Raw genomic sequence first — 19,744 nt, forward strand, 5'->3', positions numbered from 1 at the left:
AAAAGTAAACAGTCTTTTATAAAAAACTAAAAATAAAATTCTGGATAAATTCAGTATCTTCATATCATGTAAGAAATGGATGATTTTTTTTCTTTCTAATTGCAAAAGTTTCTATAATTTACATGAATACATTTTTAAGAGGAAAAATAACATACTTCAACCTTTTAAACAACTGTATTTTACTTATCTGGGCAAAAAGTATATATTTAAACTGTTCATCAAACTAATTTAAAGTATTAATAATGGGATGTATCATATGCTAATGAATATAAGAACATAATGTATATAAGGTAACAACTCCTATTTTTAAATCATTGAAACAACATAAATATGGAAATAAACTATTCAAGTTAGCCAAGCACAGTGCTTTTACGTCTTTTTTAAAAAAATTATTATACTTTAAGTTCTAGGGTATAAGTGCACAATGTGCAGGTTTGATACATAGGTATACATGTGCCATGTTGGTTTGCTGCACCCATCAACTCGTCATTTACATTAGGTATTTCTCCTAATGCTATCCCTCCCCCAGCCCCCACCTCCCGACAGGCCCTGGTATGTGATGTTCCCTGCCCTGCGTTCTCATTGTTCAATTCCCACCTATGAGTGAGAACATGCAGTGTTTGGTTTTCTGTACTTGTGATAGTTTGCCGAGAATGATGGTTTCCAGCTTCATCCATGTCCCTGCAAAGGACATGAACTCATCTTTTTTATGGCTGCATAGTATTCCAGTGCTTTTACAACTTAGCTTGGACCTATACAAAAACTTCCAAAAGTTCTTTCAACTTTCAAAACACCATTAAGGGATGTGAGGGCAATCTGGTTGTGACATCTGTCACCTCATTGATTGCCAGGGTTGATTCAGCTGATCTGGCTAGCTAGGTGGGTGTCCCATTTCTACTGCTCCAGCTGCATCCCAACCACAGCCCTGGGATTGATCAGGGCTTTGATCCTCTATGGAGGAGGACCATTCTTCTGTTAAGGGTATAGCTCTACTGTCTAGGTACTACTGTCAAGGGTATAGCTTCTGTCAAGGGAGTAGCTGTACTCCCTTGCTAGAACCTCCAGACAAGTTCTTAAAACATCATTAAGATTAAGAATATTTATTTATTTATTTATGAGATGGAGTCTCACTCTGTCACCCAGTCTGGGGTGCAGTGGTGTGATCTTGGCTCACTGCAACCTCTGCTTTCTGGGTCCAAGTGATTCTCCTGCCTCAGCCTCCTAAGTAGTTGGGATTACAGGTGCCATGATGACTGGCTGATTTTTTGTTTGTTTCTATTTTTAGTAGAGACAGGGTTTCACCATGTTGGCCAGGCTGGTCTCGAACTCTTGACTCCAAGTGATTCACCTGCCTCAGCCTCCCAAAGTGCTGGGATTACAGGCCTGAAGTCACCATGCCCGGCCTGGATTGAGAAAATTTAAAGGGAGAATAATCAAAGCCTAACCAGCTTTGAGATCATTCGTATTTACCTCCACTATCTTTTATCAATGCATAAACTCACAGTTTTACTTAGTCATATTCTATGTATACCTGTGTAATCTGGTTGCGTTTTTTCCTAGAAGAGGTCATGCTAGTTGTAGAATTGGTAGGAGGTGTAAAGTCCCAGGAAGGGAACGTGGCAAAAATGCTCTAGTTCCCTGAGGCTTCCATTTCCTCATCTATAAAATAAATCCAGTAGCTCCTTTAAAGGAGTCACTGAAATAAAATATTTAAATCACCTGCGACAGTGCCTGACTGGGTGAGCATGTAGTAGCTATTTTTCCTTCCCTTATTCACACTTTCATGTTTTTTTAAAGCATTAAGAATCATCCTTTGCATATGATAGTGGGCAGATAACTATGATATAAAAATGTCAAACCGTTGAAGCATGTTATTAATCTGATCTTTAGTTTTCTTTTACTCAGGCTAAGACATTTCAGATGCTTATAAAAGATTTTATAAAGGACTTAATACTTGTGGGTATATTTATCTCTGGATTCCCTCCTCCAAGTTCTCTGCTCTTTGTGCTCATGATGCCCCTTAGTGGGAAGAGACTGCTTTTTACCACAGACGGAAGATGCCAGATACTGTTTCCCAGCATCCCTTGCTGTCAGAGAATGGGCAAGTGACCCAATTCTGGCCAATAAGAACTGAGAGGAATGTGCTAGGAAAGCTTCTAGGAACGATTTTCTTCTTCAATAATGTAGAAGCCCTCCCCTTCTTCTTGCTTTTTTCCCTGACAAAAGCATAAGGCTTGGAACGACCACAGTAGTTGTTCTAGGGTACAAGCACACAATGTGCAGATTTGTTACATATGTATACATGTGCCACGTTGGTTTGCTGCACCCATCAGCTCGTCACATTGACCACGTTATCCAGGTATCTACAAAAGGCAGAGGACAACAGTCCAGACCACGACAGGCAGAGGGAGCCTCCTTCCCACAACTGGGTGATGCGGAGGGACCCAATGTTTGCACAGACTCTGAACAAGGAGTGTGCTGAGGACTGGGCACCCTGCAGGAGGGCAGACGTGTGCCCCAGCAGGACCCCCAGCAAGATGGGGAGCTTGAGGCCATCAGGAAAGGACAAAAGAATAGCAGAGAAGCTGAAGCTAGTGCTCCTTACCTGCACATTCTGGTTATGTGAGAATAAACCTCTATGATTTAAGCCATTTTAGTCATATGTTCTGCACCTTGAACCATAGAAACTTTTCAGTATATCCATGATAAGCTTATAGTCTGCAGCCTTGTAATGAACACAGCAATCTAATAATCAATGCTAGTAAAATGGGCAGATAAATGCCCACTTTTCTATTTTGTTTTTATTTACCAGCTAATCAAGAAATTTTCTTTCTGGTTAAGCTAAATCATCATATTACCCATTCTCTACATTGAGTTGGGTGACAGTGGTTGCCTTACAAATTTGAGACCCCTTTATTTGTCTGATTTAAAATAGAAAGCTATTATTGTTCAAAAAATAAAAACAAAAAAGAAAAGAAAAAAAAAAAAAGTCATACAATTCAGAAAGTTTTACGAACAAAAGAAGCAAAACTCCTTCTTAGTTCTACTTCTTAGAGAAAACAATAGTTAACATTTTGCTGTGTCTCCTTCCAGAGTCTTTGTATCTGCATTGGCTTTAGTTATTGTTGCTACTTACTTGTGTTATGGCAGGATCAGATTACTCCAGAGAAAACACTGGTGTTGCCAGGTGGCTGTTGGAATCCTGAAGTTCTTCTATTGACATAGTCAGAGGAGCCGCAGCCTGTTAGCACACCTGGAAGCCCTACCCCGGTGATCTGACTTGGAATCTGTCCAGCCAGTTTTGGAGAAGTAATCAGGCTTATACTTGATGCACTATTTTTTTGTTTTTCTTTCCTCACTCTTTTCAAATCTATTCTCAATACTCAAGGGAGCAGGTGTTCACCAGGGATCTGGAAGTTCCCAGAGAAAAGGACATTTATGTATTTATTTATTTATTTAGAGACAGAGTCTTGCTCTATTCCCCAGGCTGGAGTGCAGTGGCGTGATCTCGGCTCACTGCAACCTCTGCCTTCCAGGTGCAAGTGATTTTCCTGCCTCAGCCTCCTGAGTAACTGGGATTATAAGCACCTGCCACCACTCCTGGCTAATTTTTTGTATGTTTAGTAGAGACAGGGTTTTGTCATGTTGGCCAGGCTGGTGTCAAACTCCTGACCTCAGGTGATCTGCCCACTTTGGCCTCCCAAACTGCTGGGATTATAGGCGTGAGCCACCATACCCGGCCAGAAAAGGACATTTATTGACTCAGTGTATTCACAGTTTGGTTTCTACAGGGAAAAGAAAGTGGCTTTCTAAGACACATTGAGTGCAGCTAGTAAACCAAGAAGGGTGGCAGTCCAGGACTGTGGGGAAAGAGCAAGGAGAGGGAGGCTGCCTAGGAGACAACTCTGAGAGATGTTAAGGGGCCCATGGCCTGGGATGAATAAATGGCTTTCAGCCACTGGGCCCAAATCTATCAGCTACTTCTCCATTATCTTAAGTGGTTGTACTTCCATATCATATACTGATGAGTGTGATATTCTCAAACCTCCTTTAATTAATTTTATTTAAAAACTTAGACACAGAAGGCTGTGGCAGTGGGTATTGACACTTGGGTCAGGGAGAAGAGAACAGAGAAGCAAGGTGGAGTTAGAGGTTTGGATGGAACCAAAGTTCCTCATTTCCTTCTTAGAAGTGGAAGGGGTCTGCTGTGGATCAGGAGGGAGGAGGAGCTGCCTGCCCTCCCCCTATCTACCTGCACTCTCATCTTTTTTGCCTTGGTCTTTGCATGGTGAGTGGCAGGGCCCAGGGAGGACTCAGTATCCTTCAAGTGAGGAGAGAATGGCATCTCCCAGCCCTGGACCTCCAGAACACTGGGGTATTAGTGTCCTAGGGCTGCTGGAACAAAGTCCCAAAACACAGGTGGCTGAAAGCTACACAGATTTATTCTCTCACAGTTCTGAAGGTTAGAAGTCTGAATTCAAGGTAGTGGCAAGGCTGTATTCTCTCTGATGTCTCTAGGGGAGAAAACTTCCTTGCTTCTCCTGGCTTCTGCTGTTTGCCATCAATCCTTGGCCTTCCTTAGCTTGTAGATGAACCACTCCAGTCTTCGCCTCCATCTCCCTGCGTGTCCTCAAGTAGTTTTCACATGGCCATGTTGGTATAAAGGCCCACCCTACTCCAATACGACCTCATCTTAACTGGTTATATCTGCAACAACCCTACTTCCAAATAAGGTCACATTCTGAGGTCCTGGGGATTCGAACTTAGACATATCTCTTTTGTGGGGACACAATGCATCCTATACTAAGTAGCAAGAAAGAAATGCTGCTTTCAAGTTTTGGAAATTTCTGTTTTTCATGGAATATAGTTTTGGAAAATTTTCATAAAATTCCTTGACAATACATATACTCGTGATGGACCCTAGAAGTACTGTTATGGTGGGATGGAATTCTGACTCTGAAGGATTTGCAAGGAAGAGTCTTGCTGCCCTCAGCACTGGCACACTGCTTAGCAAGGTAGAAGTGGAACTAGAGAATGCCAGAAAGGAGGAAGAGGGCTGTCAGGAGCGAAACCAGGACAGAAACATGGAGGCAAGGGAAGAAGTGCAGCCAGGGATTGAAATCTGGAGTAGGGCTGGCTGCGGTGGCTCACTCCTCTAATCCCAGCACTTTGGGAGGCTGAGGCGGGGGGATCCCTTGAGGTCAGGAGTTTGAGACCAGGCTGGCCAACATAGTGAAACCCCGTCTCTACTAAAAATATGAAAATTAGCTGGGCATGGAGGTGGGTGCCTGTAGTACCAACTACTCCGGAGGCTGAGGCAGGAGAATCGCTTGAACTCGGGAGACAGAAGTTGCAGTGAGCTGAGATTGCACCACTGCACTCCAGTCCTCCAGCCTGTGTGACAGAGTAAGACTCTGTCAAAAAAAAAAAAAAAGGAAGAAGAAGAAGAAGACGAAAATAAAAAAGGCAATCTGGACCAGGAAAGTTACCAGGCACAGAGACAGCTACATTCCCCCTCTCCCAACCTGCACACGGTTTGTTCTCCCTTCTCATTGTGTCTGCTTTTTTCTCTCTTTCCCTAGACACTGTTTCTCTGTGCCACCTGCACACAGCTCACAGCTTCCTCTTCATCACATCATGTTCAACTGCACACGCCCACTTGGGGCTACCTAGCATCCTTGTTTCCCAGCTCTCTTTTCTGGGAGAAAGAGCCTGATTCGACTGGAGGCATGGGAAACATCATTGAGTATGTAGGACTGCTCCTTGTGGATGACTCCAGCTAACTACCGTGAGAATGAAGATACTGAACATTTTATAGAGATCTTCAAAAGATACATATTACAGGACGTGCTAATAGATTTGTGTGAAGGGTGAAAGAAGTCAAAGGTAATTTCCAAATATTGGTGTCTGCAAGCAGGTAGATGGTATTTGAGGAGACACTAGGCTATGTCCCAGTAACAAATGACTCCTGGCATGGACTGAATTGTGGTCCCCCGTCCAGCATCCAAATTCACAAGTAGAAGTCCTAACTTCCAGCTTCCTGGGATCATAGTGGAAAAGTGTGGGAAGGTGGAGTTCAGTGGGAATCAGATCAAAAAGATAAAGTACAAAGAAATGTGGGGAAAAGCGCTTAAGGGATCCCGTCACATTGGACTGAGAAGTCCTGCAATGAAAACATTATGAGACATATTTGTCTGCATAATAGCCCCCCCTCCCTTTTTTTCTATTAACATCAAACAGAGTTCCAAAGAATGTACTTTGGGAAACATTCCTGTTGACAAAGTAAAGACTGCACATTAAAGAAAGTCCACGGTAACATCTTCCATCTGTACTTAAAACCACAGAATTTTGAGGACTGCTTGAGAGCAAGTAAATAATCTGGTGTAGGGGTTTTCAAACTTTATTTCATACCAAATGTTACATAGAACACTAATATAAAAAACAAAAGTCCAGACATGGTGGCTCACGCCTGTAATCCCAGCACTTTGGGAGGCCAAGCGGGGCGCAGATCACTTGAGGTCAGGAGTTCGAGACCAGGCTGGCCAACATTGTGAAACCCCGTCTCTACTAAAAACACAAAAATTAGCTGGGTATTGTGGTGGGCACCTGTAATCCTAGCTACTTGGGAGGCTGAGGCAGAAGAATACTTGAACTCAGGAGGTGGAGGTTGCAGTGAGCCAAGATCGAGCCACTGCTCTTCAGCCTGGGTGACAGAATGAGACTCCGTCTCAAACAAAACAAAACAAAAAAAAGCAAAGATAGGCAGAGCTGTTCTGGTTTCACCAGACCTGAGATTAGTGCCCCATCTTCATTAGTACTTCTAACGTACTAACGTACATCTCCCACAATCACTCCCGAGAAGCCTACAAATTAGAGAAATGTTACCTAAAAAGCCACAATCTAAGACAAGCTCCTTGTTCTTGGATGGGAAGACGACAGCATAGAGAGCTAGACAATGAATGGCACAGCTGGGTCTACAGTACAGGTCTCCAGCCCCAGCAAGCAGAGCGTATTTTCTATTGTATTATGCGGCCCGTGTCCTTGTCCTTCCCCAGCTTGTGTATCTCCCTGTGATTGCTGTGTTTCTCTGTTGATTCCTAATATCACAGCATCAGTGAACATAATGAATTCTGTTCTTCTCAAGAATCTCCCCGGGAGTAAGTGTTACCCAGAGAAGCATTTAGCCATTACTGGTGCACTAAATAATAGTATGCTAAATGGCATGAACATGTTAATGTTTCTATCCAAGTGTCAAACATACTGAAAGAAAGTGATTTGGCTACATGGCAGATTCTGCCTCATAGATTAATAGCCTTTTTAAAAAGCTGGTTTATTGCAACGTCAGAATAACATAAAAATGATTTTGAGAACAAAATTCTCAACAGATTCAACTTTTGAAGATTTGGATATGAACAGGCACAGGCAGCACATTTTTGCCCACTGACTCTGCTGAAAGGTTTCAGAAGCATTTATACAAATATCAAAGAAGCACTAACAACATCCAAGCCTGTGCATGTTGCTTGGCTAAGGCCTCATCTACTTTATCAATGTGCCCTTGGGAATGGTATTACCATAAAAGCCAAAACTTGTATATTAGGTTTTATAAATAATGGAAAACAAGTAATTGAGATAGCAGTGCCAATAGCCAAAAAGTGCATTGCTCATAGCTGCTTGAAAGCTCTCATACTGTAATGCAGGAATTACGTGGGTAAATGGACCCACTTAATATCAACCAATGTTTTTCTTTTACACACATTTACAGAGGTTTGTTTTGCTTGCTTACAAGAAGGAGGGTTGTCTGATTTTATAAAAATAATATCATTCTATGCTTGTTATTTTGTACCAGGCTTTTTTCATTTAAAAAGATCAGAAACAGATCTCTAAATATGAAGCTACCTCATTCTTTTAATAACTGCATAATATCTTGTAGCATGAATCTTTGCCAATTTATGCAATGATTTCTGTATTTATAGTGAGGTTGTTTTCTTGTTCTGTGACAGCATTGGATATTTGCAATCTTTACAATCTTTGTTATGAGGAAAAATACCTTGTTGCTTTAATTGGCATTTTCTGATCAACAGCAAGGCCAAGCTAACTTCTGCTGTTCCTTGGCCATTTAGAATTTTCTTGTCTCTAAATTGATTGTGCAAATATTTGCCTATATTTCTATTTAGGCCATTTAATTTTTGTCATTGGGTAAAAATAGTTTGCATATTAGAGATCAGCCACAAGCCTATCTTGTCTTTTAAATTTGTTTATATTTTCCTCTATCATCAAGCAATTTTGAAGTTTAATGTTGTCAAAATTTTCAATCTTTTCTCTTTTATTTATATATTTTATTTAGAAATCTCTTCTGATCCAGAGACCATAAAGATTTTTTTCTGAAAGTCTTTGAAATTTTGTTTTATCACATTTTATATCTTTGATCCCTCTGGCATTTATATTTTTAGATGGTATGAGGTAGGGATCTCACATTATTTTGTTACATGAGAAAACCAATTTTCCTTTCATCTTAATTCTTTTCCATCTTTAAAGGGTTTTCCTCAAATGCATCTTCTTAGCTGGGTTGCAGGCATATCTATATTATAGTTCACAGGAAGAAGAAAAGGAAATTACCAAAGTAAAAGATTTTATTTTTACTTGTAAAGTCAGTGTTGCACATACCACTTCTACTCACATTACAATGGCCAGAACTTAATGACAAGGCCACAGAGAACAATAAAATATGCTAGGAAAGTAACCGTTAGCTAAACAGCCATGTGCCAAGGAAAAGGTAAGATTGGATTTCAGTAAACAGCCAGAAGACTCCACCAATATTCATTTCTCCCATCTTTAATAATAGAAGCAAGTTTTATTTAAGAGAACAATACCTTTAACTGAAATTTTAAAAAGCTCTCTTGCTGCTTGCTATGGTCATGTAACTGCATGTAGACTATATGTAGACATTGATAGGAGAGATTTCTGGGACAGATGCTTCAAATATGGGTAGATGTTTTGGTATACCATTTTGTCCTTCCCACTCCATTTCTTCCTGTTACCAGGCGTGTGTACATTATTGCTGATGTTCCAGCAAGTGTCTTGGGAACATGAGAATATTGAGAATGAAAATCAAGCACTCAGGAACTATAACACATAAAATGATAACTGTTGTAAAACAAAACAGTTTCATGAGCTTGAGGTGGGCAAAAACTACAATTTATACATGAAAATATTGATGATTGGACCATATTCAATTTAAGAACTTCTGTTCATCCAAAGACGCTGTTAAGAGTAAAAAGTAACTAATATACAAAACATGTAAGAAACTCAATTCAATAGCAAGAAAACAAATAACCCAGTAAAAAAATGGCAAAAGACCTGAATAGACATTTCTCAAAAGAAGACGTACAAATGGCCAACAAATAGATGAAAACATGCTCAACTTCACAAATCACTAGAGAAATGCAATTTAAATCCATAATGAGGTAAGACTTCACACCTGTTAGAATGAATGGCTATCATAAAAAAGATGAAAGATAATAAGGGTCAGCAAGGATGTGGAGAAAAGGGAAACCTGGTACACTGCTGGTGAGAATGTAAATTAGTGCAGCCATTTTGGAAAACAGCATGAGCGTTCTTAAAAACTAGCAATAGAATTGCCATGTGATTCAGCAATCCCACTTCTGGGTATATAGTCAAAGGAACTGAAATTAGAATGTCCAAGAGATATCTGTAGTTCCATGTTCTCTGCAGCATTATTCACAATAGCCAAGATATGGAAGCAATCTAAATATCCATTAATAGATGGAGATATAAAGATAATATGATATGTACACATAATGGAATACTATTCAGCCTTAAAAAGAAGAAATTTTGTCATTTGCCAGCACATATGAACCTAGAGGACATTATGATAAGTGAAATAATCCAGGCACAGAAAGACAAATACTTCATGATCTTATTTTCATGGGGAATCTAAAAAAGTCAAATTCACAGAAGCAGAGAGTAGAATGGTGGTCACCAGAGACTGGGGGTGAAGATGGGGAAAGGAGAGAGATTCATTAAAGAGTACAAAGTTTCTGTTACACCTGAGGAATAAATTTTAGTGATCTATTATGCAGCATGGTGACTAGAGTTAATAATAATGTGTCATATATTTCAAAATTGCCAGAAGAGTAGATTTTAAATGTTCTCACCACACACACACAAATAGTAAGCTGGTGAGGTGATGGATGTGTTAATTAGCCTGATTTAATCATTTCACAATATATTCATGTGTAAACATCATATTGTACCCCCATTATATCTATCTATCTATCTATCTATCTATCTATCTATCTATCTATCTATCTACCTACCTATCTATCATCTATCATTACTATTTGTCAAGTAAACAAAATAAATAAATAAATAAGTAAAATGTTTTTAAAAAGAGTAAAAAATAAACTGTTTTCTCTGCTTACTTTTAAGATTTTCAGGCCGGGCTCAGTGGTTCACACCTGTAATCCTAGGACTTTGGGAGGCCGAGGTGGGCGTATCATGAGGTCAGGAGATCGAGACCATCCTGGCCAACACGGTGAAACCCCATTTCTACTTTAAAAAATACAAAAAAATTAGCTGGGCATGGTTGCAGACACCTGTAGTCCCAGCTACTCAGGAGGCTGAGGCAAGAGAATGGTGTGAACCTGGGAGGTGGAGCTTGCAGTGAGCTGAGATCACGCCACTGCACTCCAGCCTGGGTGACAAAGTGAGACTCTGTCTTTAAAAAAAAAAAAAAAAAAAAAAAAGATTTTCAATTTAGTGTTGGTCCTCAGCAATTTGAGTATCGTGTGACTTTAGGTGGTTTTCTTCATGGTTACCTTGCTTAGGGTTCATTAAACTCTTTGGATGTGTGGGTTATCCTTGTCACCAAACATGAAAATTTTTTCAAGCATGATTTCTGTTGGGAACAGGCCCCCAAATCTGGCCATAAACTGGCCCCAAAACTGCCCATAAACAAAATCTCTGGGGCACTGTGACATGTTGGTGATGGCCATGACACCCACGCTGAAGGTTGTGGGTTTACCAGAATGAGGGCAAGGAACACCTGGCCCACCAGGGCGGAAAACCACTTAAAGACATTCCTAAACCACAAACAATAGCATGAGTGATCTGCGCCTTAAGGACATGTTCCTGCTGCAGATAACTAGCCAAACCCATCCCTTTATTTTGGCCCATCCCTTTGTTTCCTATAATCTATAGATTATAGTTAATCTATAATCTATAGAAACAACGCTTGTGACTGGTTTACTGTCAGTAAATATGTGGGTAAATCTCTGTTTGAGGCTCTCAGCTCTGAAGGCTGCGAGACCCCTGATTTCCCACTCCACACCCTGTATTTCTGTGCATGTGTTTTTAATTCCTCTAGTGCCACTGAATTAGGGTCTCCACTACCAAGCTGTTCTCGGCAATTTCTTCAAACTTTATTGATTTTTGTCCTAGATATGGTTCAAATGTTCCTACTTCTTCACATAAGTAGAAATTTTGTATTGTATGCTGGATTTTAGCTGCTATTTTCTTGAGTATCTGGATTTTGTTGATTCCTTAACAGGGTTTTGAGCTCTGTTCTGAAAGGCGGGCAATTTATTGAGAATTAGTTTAATCCTTCCAAGTCATCTTTACAAGATTTGTTTGGGAAAGTCTAAAGCGGTGCTTCCCTCTTTCATGCTAAATTAGCCCTCTTCCTAAGTTATGGCCTTTCTCAGGCCTCTATTGCGTACTCTGGGTGTTCAGTACATTCTCTCTGCTCAGGGTGTTCAGGATTCAAATGTCCCTGACCCTTTCACTAGCCCTGGAAATTGTTCTTCTCACAGCACACTGACAGTCGTTCTTTCCCTGGTAATAGTTCTTTTCTGGGCATGTGCAGTAACCCTGTGCATGACCAGTTCAGTGTCTGGCGTACTATGCAGATTTCTGGATCTTCTTTTCAACACCACTCTCTTCTTCCAGGAAAATTCTGGACATCTCAGGGTTCTTGAATTACAGCCTCTTTCTCCTAACCTCATTGATACTGCTGTGCTCTGTCTGGGCCACCTGTCCTCACACCAATATGCAGAACGTGTGTCTGTACAGAAACCCAGGGTGTTTATGGGTCTCATTGTATTTATTTCCCTTCTCTCAGGGATCACAGTTTTGGAATACCTATTGAAAAAAAAGTCTAAAAACAGTCACAATAGATTTTATTTTATTTTTTTTTAGCCATGAGAGTATAGTACCAACGATCTCATCATGGCTGGAAATTTCTCATGTTTCATTGGCAAGAGCCCCTCTCTCACATGAAGTGTACCTTTCCTGAGATCAAGAAGTCTTCAATCAACATCTGAACAAAATCAGCGTTCTAATGAGATTTTCAAAAGAAGGCCAGTGGTATGTGGAGTCAGGAAGATACTTGTTGGCGAGGGGGCCATTATATTTTTCATCATAGATAATCCTACTTTATTCTCTGGTTACTTTTAAGGTTTCCCTCTTTTCTCTTTCACTATGATGTAGCCATTGAGGAAGTATTTTTATCCTGCTTAGGATTCATAATTTCCCTCTCATCTGGAAATGGATGTATTTCATTAATTATTGAAAATTTCCCATTATTAATTAAGTAAATATTGCCTCATTATTCTCTTTATTTTCCTCCTTTGGAGAACTTAGATATAAATTAGACCTTTTCCTTCTATCTGTCAGTTTACCACTGTCTTTCATATTTCTCTTATTTTAGGCTGTATTTTGTGTGCATTCTCAGATCTGTCCTCTGTTTACCTAGCTGTCACTTGAGTTGTGAGTAGTCAGATGTTTAATCTGCCCAACAAGTTTATAACTTCAACACTTCACATTTTTCATTTCTATAAGTATTATTTGGTTCTTTACAAACATCACCAATTCATCCCCCCCACCCCCACCTCCATTATCCTCTTTTTACTGGTACAATTTATCAGTTGTTTTGATCTGGGCTATAAGTAATAAAAGACCAAGTGCAAATTATTTGAACTATAAGAAGTATACTCCACACAATAAAAATTTCAAAGACAGGGCAGCTCCAGAGTAGTTAAATTCAGTGGATCCATTATATCGTCAAGGACTCAGGGTCCTTCCATGTTTCTATTCTCCATCCTTAATGTTTGACAGTGCCTTGGGCCTTTCCCTTCATGGTTCACAAGATAGCTGCAGCAGCAGCTCCAAGCACCTCATCCTCACATAGGTTGTCTAGTGGCAGAAAGAGGATATTACTTCAAATGTCCATGTATATGAACCAAGAAGGCTTTTCCACAAACTTCACAGCAGATTTTCCTCATGTCTTGTTGACTACAATTGTGCTGCACACTGTTCTTAAATTATAAAGAGATGGAATTACCGTAACTGATTTACACGAATCACGATCTGTCTCCTCTGACTGGGCAGTAACCCAGGCTCCCCTGGAGCTCTAGTTGCTTTAAAATCTAAAAAAAAAGTATAATAACATCTGTGATAAGCTAGAAATTGGGAGAAATAGCTGTTCGGTAAATAATCAATAGTATCTATTATAGCATTTATTCCTTTAGAAAAATCTAACTATATAAATATTAATAAATACTTCTTTTAAAGAATTGTTCAGATTCTTTTATTACTTTCATTCTTAGGGTCATAATCCTCCTATATTATCTTTTGACTGTCTCAGAGTTGATCACTTCCCCATGAGGCATGTAATTTTCTTATAATGAGCATAGCAATTGTTTTCCCTGGTGGGAATTTTATAAACACAGAGCCATAAAAGTGGTCTGTGTTTTTATTATGTTTGTTTAAATATTTACTTCAGCTGAGGCTTCCCTAATCCAAAACCTGTTTTATTTATTTGTTTTTGTGAGATGGAGTTTTGTTCTTGTTGCCCAGGCCGGAGTGCAATGGCATGATCTCGGCTCACTGCAACCTCTGCCTCCTGGGTTTAAGTGATTCTCCTGCCTCAGCTTCCCAAGTAGCTGGGACTACAGGCATGCACCACTATGCCTGGCTAATTTTGTATTTTTAGTAGAGGCAGGATTTCACCATGCTGGCCAGGCTGGTCTCCAACTCCTGAAGTGGGAGGTGATCCACCCACTTCAGCCTCTCAAAGTGCTGGGATTACAGGCGTGATCCACCACGCCTTGCCTGAAACATGTTTTTATATTAATATTTCAATGTGAGGAATGCCATACTAAATGTGTAATATACATTTTTATTCCACCCTATGCATGGTCCAAATGTGGGGCTTTGATTTCTTACAGTAGGCGTGTTTAACCCCTACCTGGAGGCTCATAGAGCCAAGTGATCTTCTGGTCACCCAGAACCAGGGACATAGTTGTTTTCAGCTCTCCTTTTCCAGAAGTGGCAGCCCTTCCAGAATCCTGGTTTTATCTAGAATTTACCCTTTTCAACAAGGCTGTTTTCTTGCCCAAATCTAGGGAAATCTGACCCCCGTGGGAGCTGTGCTATGGTGGCCATTCACATCATACTGCAGCTCCTCCTGGTGGGTGCTGGCAGCCTCTAGAGACTGTATTCCATCTGAGCTCTCTGGAGAATTTCTTCTTTGTTTTGAGCTGTTAAGTATTGACTTTTTTAAACCCATATTTTTTCCAGCAGTTCAATGTGCTTGTGGTTGAGGGAGAGGGGTCCATATTAGTTCACTTACCATATTAACAAAATGTTTTTAAAGCTTTTTAAAAAAACTTTATTTAATACACTTAATGATTATTTTTTTTCAGATGATAATTGGGGGTGTGGGTATTTAGAAAAGCTACTTAGAAAAGTTTTGTCTGTTGATTTTGTATTCTGTGTATCTTGTGGAACAAATAAAAGTTCAATTTTTGGGGGGCTGGTTTTCTGTACATGCAGTCATATTGCCTGAAAATAATAATTTTATTTCCTATTTTCCAACATGTGTACCTCATACCAGTTTTCTTTTCTGCTTTATTTCATTGTCTATGATTTTCTACGATGAATAGTGGTGGTGTAAGGATCAACATGTCTACCTTTACTAGAGGTGATGCTAAGTTGCTTTTTTTTTTTTTTTAATCGAATAGTGATGGGTAGGAGATGCACTGCCCATCCCCTTTCAAGGAAGGACTTGCTGCTACAATTCCTTTGGGGATTTCCTCAACTTCAGGGAGCTGCCTCAGCCAAGAGTACACCCTTCATGCAGTGCCGGGCATCCAATTATTGATCGAGGCAGGGGTATAAAAGCCAGATTTTATAGGTTCAGTGCAGGACACCACTGACGGGCTCTCTCTCTCTTTCTGCCAAATCCTGCTGCCTTCTCCCTTCCCCAGGGAGTGAATCCTAATACATATCTTGCACACTGAACGCAGTCTCAGCATCTGCTTTCAGAGAACGCAGCCTGAAGTTTTCTTTTCCTCCAGGTTGTTTAGAATTTATAAAACAAAAAAGAATCACACCGAATTTTATCAAATGTTTACCTAGTATCTAGTGAGATAATCATAAATTTCACTTCTATTGCTCAAAAACGTAATGAATTATACTATTAGATTTCCATTCTTAAATTCATAGTGGAAAATCTACTTATTTAATTAGAAGCATTTTAAAAAATATTCTGCTATATTTTAGTTGCTAGAAAGTTATTAAGAATTCTTGCCTCTGTTCATAAGTCATACTATTCTGTAATTTCTGTTTGTTTCCTTTAATTCTATTGTCTTTGTGAGCTTTGGTAGCAGGGTTATGCCAGCCTTGCAGGATAATTTGGGGGAACTTTGTATTTTTAATAATGTTCTGAGAGAGCTTACAAACACAGGGGTTACCTGGTTCCTGAAAGTTTGTTTGCATCAGCTATAAAACCATTTATGTCTGGGGCCTTTTATTAGAAAGAAGATGAAGTTTTGATTATCTGGAAGGTTTTTTTTTTTTTTGAGACAGAATTTCGCTCCTGTTGCCTAGGCTGGAGTGCAGCAGTGCGACCTCGGCTCACTGCAACCTCCCGGTCCCAGATTCAAGTGATTCTGTTGCCTCAGCCTCTGGAGTAGCTGGGACTACAGGCATGTGCCACCATGCCTGGCTAACTTTTTGTATTTAGTAGAGACGTGGTTTCACCATGTTGGCCAAGCTGGTCGCGAACTCCTGACCTCAGGCGATTCACTCGCCTTGGTCTCCGAAAGTGCTGGGATTACAGGCATGAGCCACCGTGCCTGTCTTATCTTGCAGTTTTATTTGTGGCCTTTCTTCTGTTTTATTTGGTGATTAATATTTTTCTAGATAGTAATCTGTTTCCTCTAAATTTTTTAATATTTATTTTCATAAAGTTTAACATATTATTCTTTTTAATTTTTAAATGTTCTTGATTGCATTTATATTCTATTTCCCTTCCTAATGAGTTTATGTGTGGGTCCCTTCTTCCTTTTGTTCTTGATCAATCTTAACAAAGTTTGTCTATTTAATTTTATTATACTCATCAAAGAATAAGCATTTAGTTTCCTTTCAAGAACTATTAATTTCCGCTGCTCTGTTGCCTGCCAGGGCTGCCCAAGCCTGAGTGGTTCACTGCACCATGAAGACAGATTCCAGACGCCAGCAACTCATGCCTCCAATCCCAGACATAGCTATGTCCAGCAAAGTCTCCATGTTCTGGCCTATCGTGGCGGCCTGGACACCTCCTGCATCCTCATGTGACTGAAGGAACAAGGCTATGATGTCATTGCCTACCTAGCCAACATTGGCCAGGAGGAAGACTTGGAGGAAGCCAGGAGGAAACTGAAGCTTGGGGCCACAAAGGTGTTCATTGAGGATGCCAGCAGGGAGTTTGTGGAGGAGTTCATCTGACCGGCCATGCAGTCCAGCACAGTGTATGAGGACCGCTGCCTCCTGGGCACCTGTCTCGCCAGGTCCTGCATTGCCTGCAAACAAATGGAAATTGCCCAGCGGGAGGGGGCCAGGTATGTGTCCCATGGCGCCACGGGAAAGGGGACCGATCAGGTCCGATTTGAGCTCACCTGCTACTCATCGGGCCCCCAGATAAAGGTCATTGTTCCCTTTATTGCGGGTGTAGGAACAACCGGTTCAATGACCGCAATGACCTGGTGGAAGAATACACAAAAGCAACACGGCATTCCTATCCTGGTCACTCCTAAGAACCTGTGGAGTATGGACGAGAACCTCATGCACATCAGCTGTGAGGCTGGAATCCTGAAGAACCCCAAGAACCAAGCGCCTCCAGGTCTCTACACGAAGACCCATGACCCAGCCAAAGCCCCCAACACCCCTGATATTCTCGGGATTGAATTTTAAAAAGGGGTCCCTGTGAGAGTGGCCAATGTCAAGGATGGCACCACCCACCAGACCGCCTTGGAGCTCTTCATGTACCTAAAGGAAGTCGCGGGCAAGCAGGGCGTGGCCGCACTGACACTGTGGGGAACCGCTTCACTGGAATGAAGTCCCGAGGTATCTATGAGACCCCAGCAGGCGCCATCATTTACCACGCTCATTTAGACATCGAGGACTTCACCATGGACCGGGAAGTGCGCAAAATCAAACAAGGCCTGGGCTTGGAATTTGCTGAGCTGGTGTGTACCAGTTTCTGGTACAGCCCTGAGAGTGAATTTGTCCGCCACTGCATCGCCAAGTTCCAGGAGCGAGTGGAAGGGAAAAATGCAGGTGTCCATCCTCAAGGGCCAGGTGTACATCCTCAGCCGGGAGTCCCACTGTCTATCTACAACCAGGAGCTGGTGAGCATGGAAGTGCAGGGTAATTGTGAGCCAACTGATGCTACCGGGTTGGTCAACATCAGTTCCCTCAGGCTGAGGGAATATCATCGTCTCCAGAGCAAGGTCACTGCCAAATAGACCCCTGTACAATGAGCAGCTGGGGCCTCCTCAATGTGCAGATCCCCTAAGTACAGGAGCTAATTGTTGTGATAATTTGTAATTGTGACTTGCTCTCCCCGGCTGGCAGAGTAGTGCGGCTGCCAGGCCCCAGCTTTGTTTGTTCCCTGGTCCCCCTGAAACCTGCAAACGTCGTCATCAAAGGGAAGGGTGGGGGGCAGATGCGGTGGAGAGCTATAAAATGACAAATAAAAGGAAAAAAAAAAGAACTATTAATTTCCTTTTCATTGTATTGATTTCTTCTCATATCTTTATTGATCACTTCCTTTCTTTGTCTTGTTTTGCTTTTATTTTTTAATCATTACTATTTATTAATAAATGTGTTTCTCTCTGTATCTTTGGCTATATCCTATTGACAGTACATGGGCTTCTGATAATCATTGATTTACAATTAACTGGTAATTTAGCTTTGTAAAATCTGCAACCCATAATTTGCTTAGAAAACTATTTTTAAATTCCAGTTGTATGACTTAAACATACACATATAAATACCTTTTAATATTGACTTTTAAATTATATTTGATTATTGTCAAAGAATGTAACTTAGTAGATTTCCCTAGAATTTATTGAGTTTTTTAAATAGCCCAATGTTTGGTCCAGAGTTACATGTTTTTCAAGGCTATTCAAAGAACAGCCCAGAGGTCTTTTTTTTAAACACCTACAATGCCAAGAATTCATAGGGAATAGGTTCCAGTAGCTCATAACTCCTTCCCATTGGTTCTCACAAAGTGTGCTTCTCTGGGTGGAGCAGGCAGGAGCTTCAGTTGAACCCACTTACCTTTCTCTTTGGCTTCTTTCTTTTTCTGATCATTTTCCTTCACGCGTTTCAGGAAGCTATCTCAGCTCTTAGGGTGCTTAATGTGCTCAATACGCACATTAATTCTCTTGGCAAGAATCTCGCCCTTGTTTATTTACAACAATGCCAGCAACATGCTGGTGAATATTGTAGACTCTTCCAGTTTCGCCATGGTCACACTTGTGGGGCATTCCTTTCTGAACAGTACCCATTCCCTTGATGTCTGCAATATCACCTTTCTTATAGATTCACATATATGTGGCCAAAGGAACAGCTCCATGTTTTCTAAAAGGCCTAGAGAACATACATCGGGTGCCTCTCCTCTTTCCCTTTGTGTTCGTAATTTTGGCGAATTACTGGAAGATGGCGGATCTGGCTGAAAGGCAAAAAAACAAGAACATAATTTTCTGTTTATTGAGAACATAGTTAAGAATACAGCTATTAAATCGTTCTTACTAATTGGATATTTTAATTTGCAATGTCTTATAGTCTTATTTAAATTTTGAGTACTTCATACATCAATTTTTTTTTCTTTTTTTTTTAGACTGAGTCTCGTGCTGCCACTCAGGCTGGAGTGTAGTCACACAATCTCAGCTCACTGCAACCTCTGCCTCCTGGTTCAAGCGATTCTCCTGCCTCAGCCTCCCGAGTAGAGTAGCTGGGACTACAGCCATGTGCCACCATGCCCGGCTAATTTTTGTATTTTTAGTAGAGACGGGGTTTCACCATGTTGGCCAGGCTGGTCTCGAATTCCTGACCTCAGGTGATCTGCCTACCTTGGCCTTCCAAAGTGCTGGGATTACAGGTGTGAGCCACTGCACCCAGCAGATCAATTTGCTACAATTGCACATTTTTCCTGCCTTTTTCATTTTCTCTAAGCATTCCTAACAGTATTTCCTTTATGTATTTTGGCTCTATGTCACTTGGGGCACGAAGGTTTGTAACTCTCATCTTCTTGGAGGATCCTACCTTTTCTCAATAAACCCTTCTTAGTTTAATTTAATTTTTTGCTTTTTCATTCTGATATGTTTAACTAAATATTGTAACACATTTTGTTTTTTGTTTGTCTTTACCTAACACAACTTTGTCCCTTCCTTTTATT

At 40.7% G+C, this 19,744-nt stretch overlaps 1 pseudogene; it reads left to right on the plus strand.

Moving 5' to 3' along the window:
• The first annotated feature begins 2,432 nt into the window (after nucleotides 1–2,432).
• On the plus strand, nucleotides 2,433–17,936 carry LOC705936 (argininosuccinate synthase pseudogene; annotated as a pseudogene).
• Nucleotides 17,937–19,744: the final 1,808 nt, after the last annotated feature.

The sequence above is a fragment of the Macaca mulatta genome, chromosome 15 (assembly GCF_049350105.2).
Source record: "Macaca mulatta isolate MMU2019108-1 chromosome 15, T2T-MMU8v2.0, whole genome shotgun sequence".
Taxonomy (NCBI): Eukaryota; Metazoa; Chordata; class Mammalia; order Primates; family Cercopithecidae; genus Macaca; species Macaca mulatta.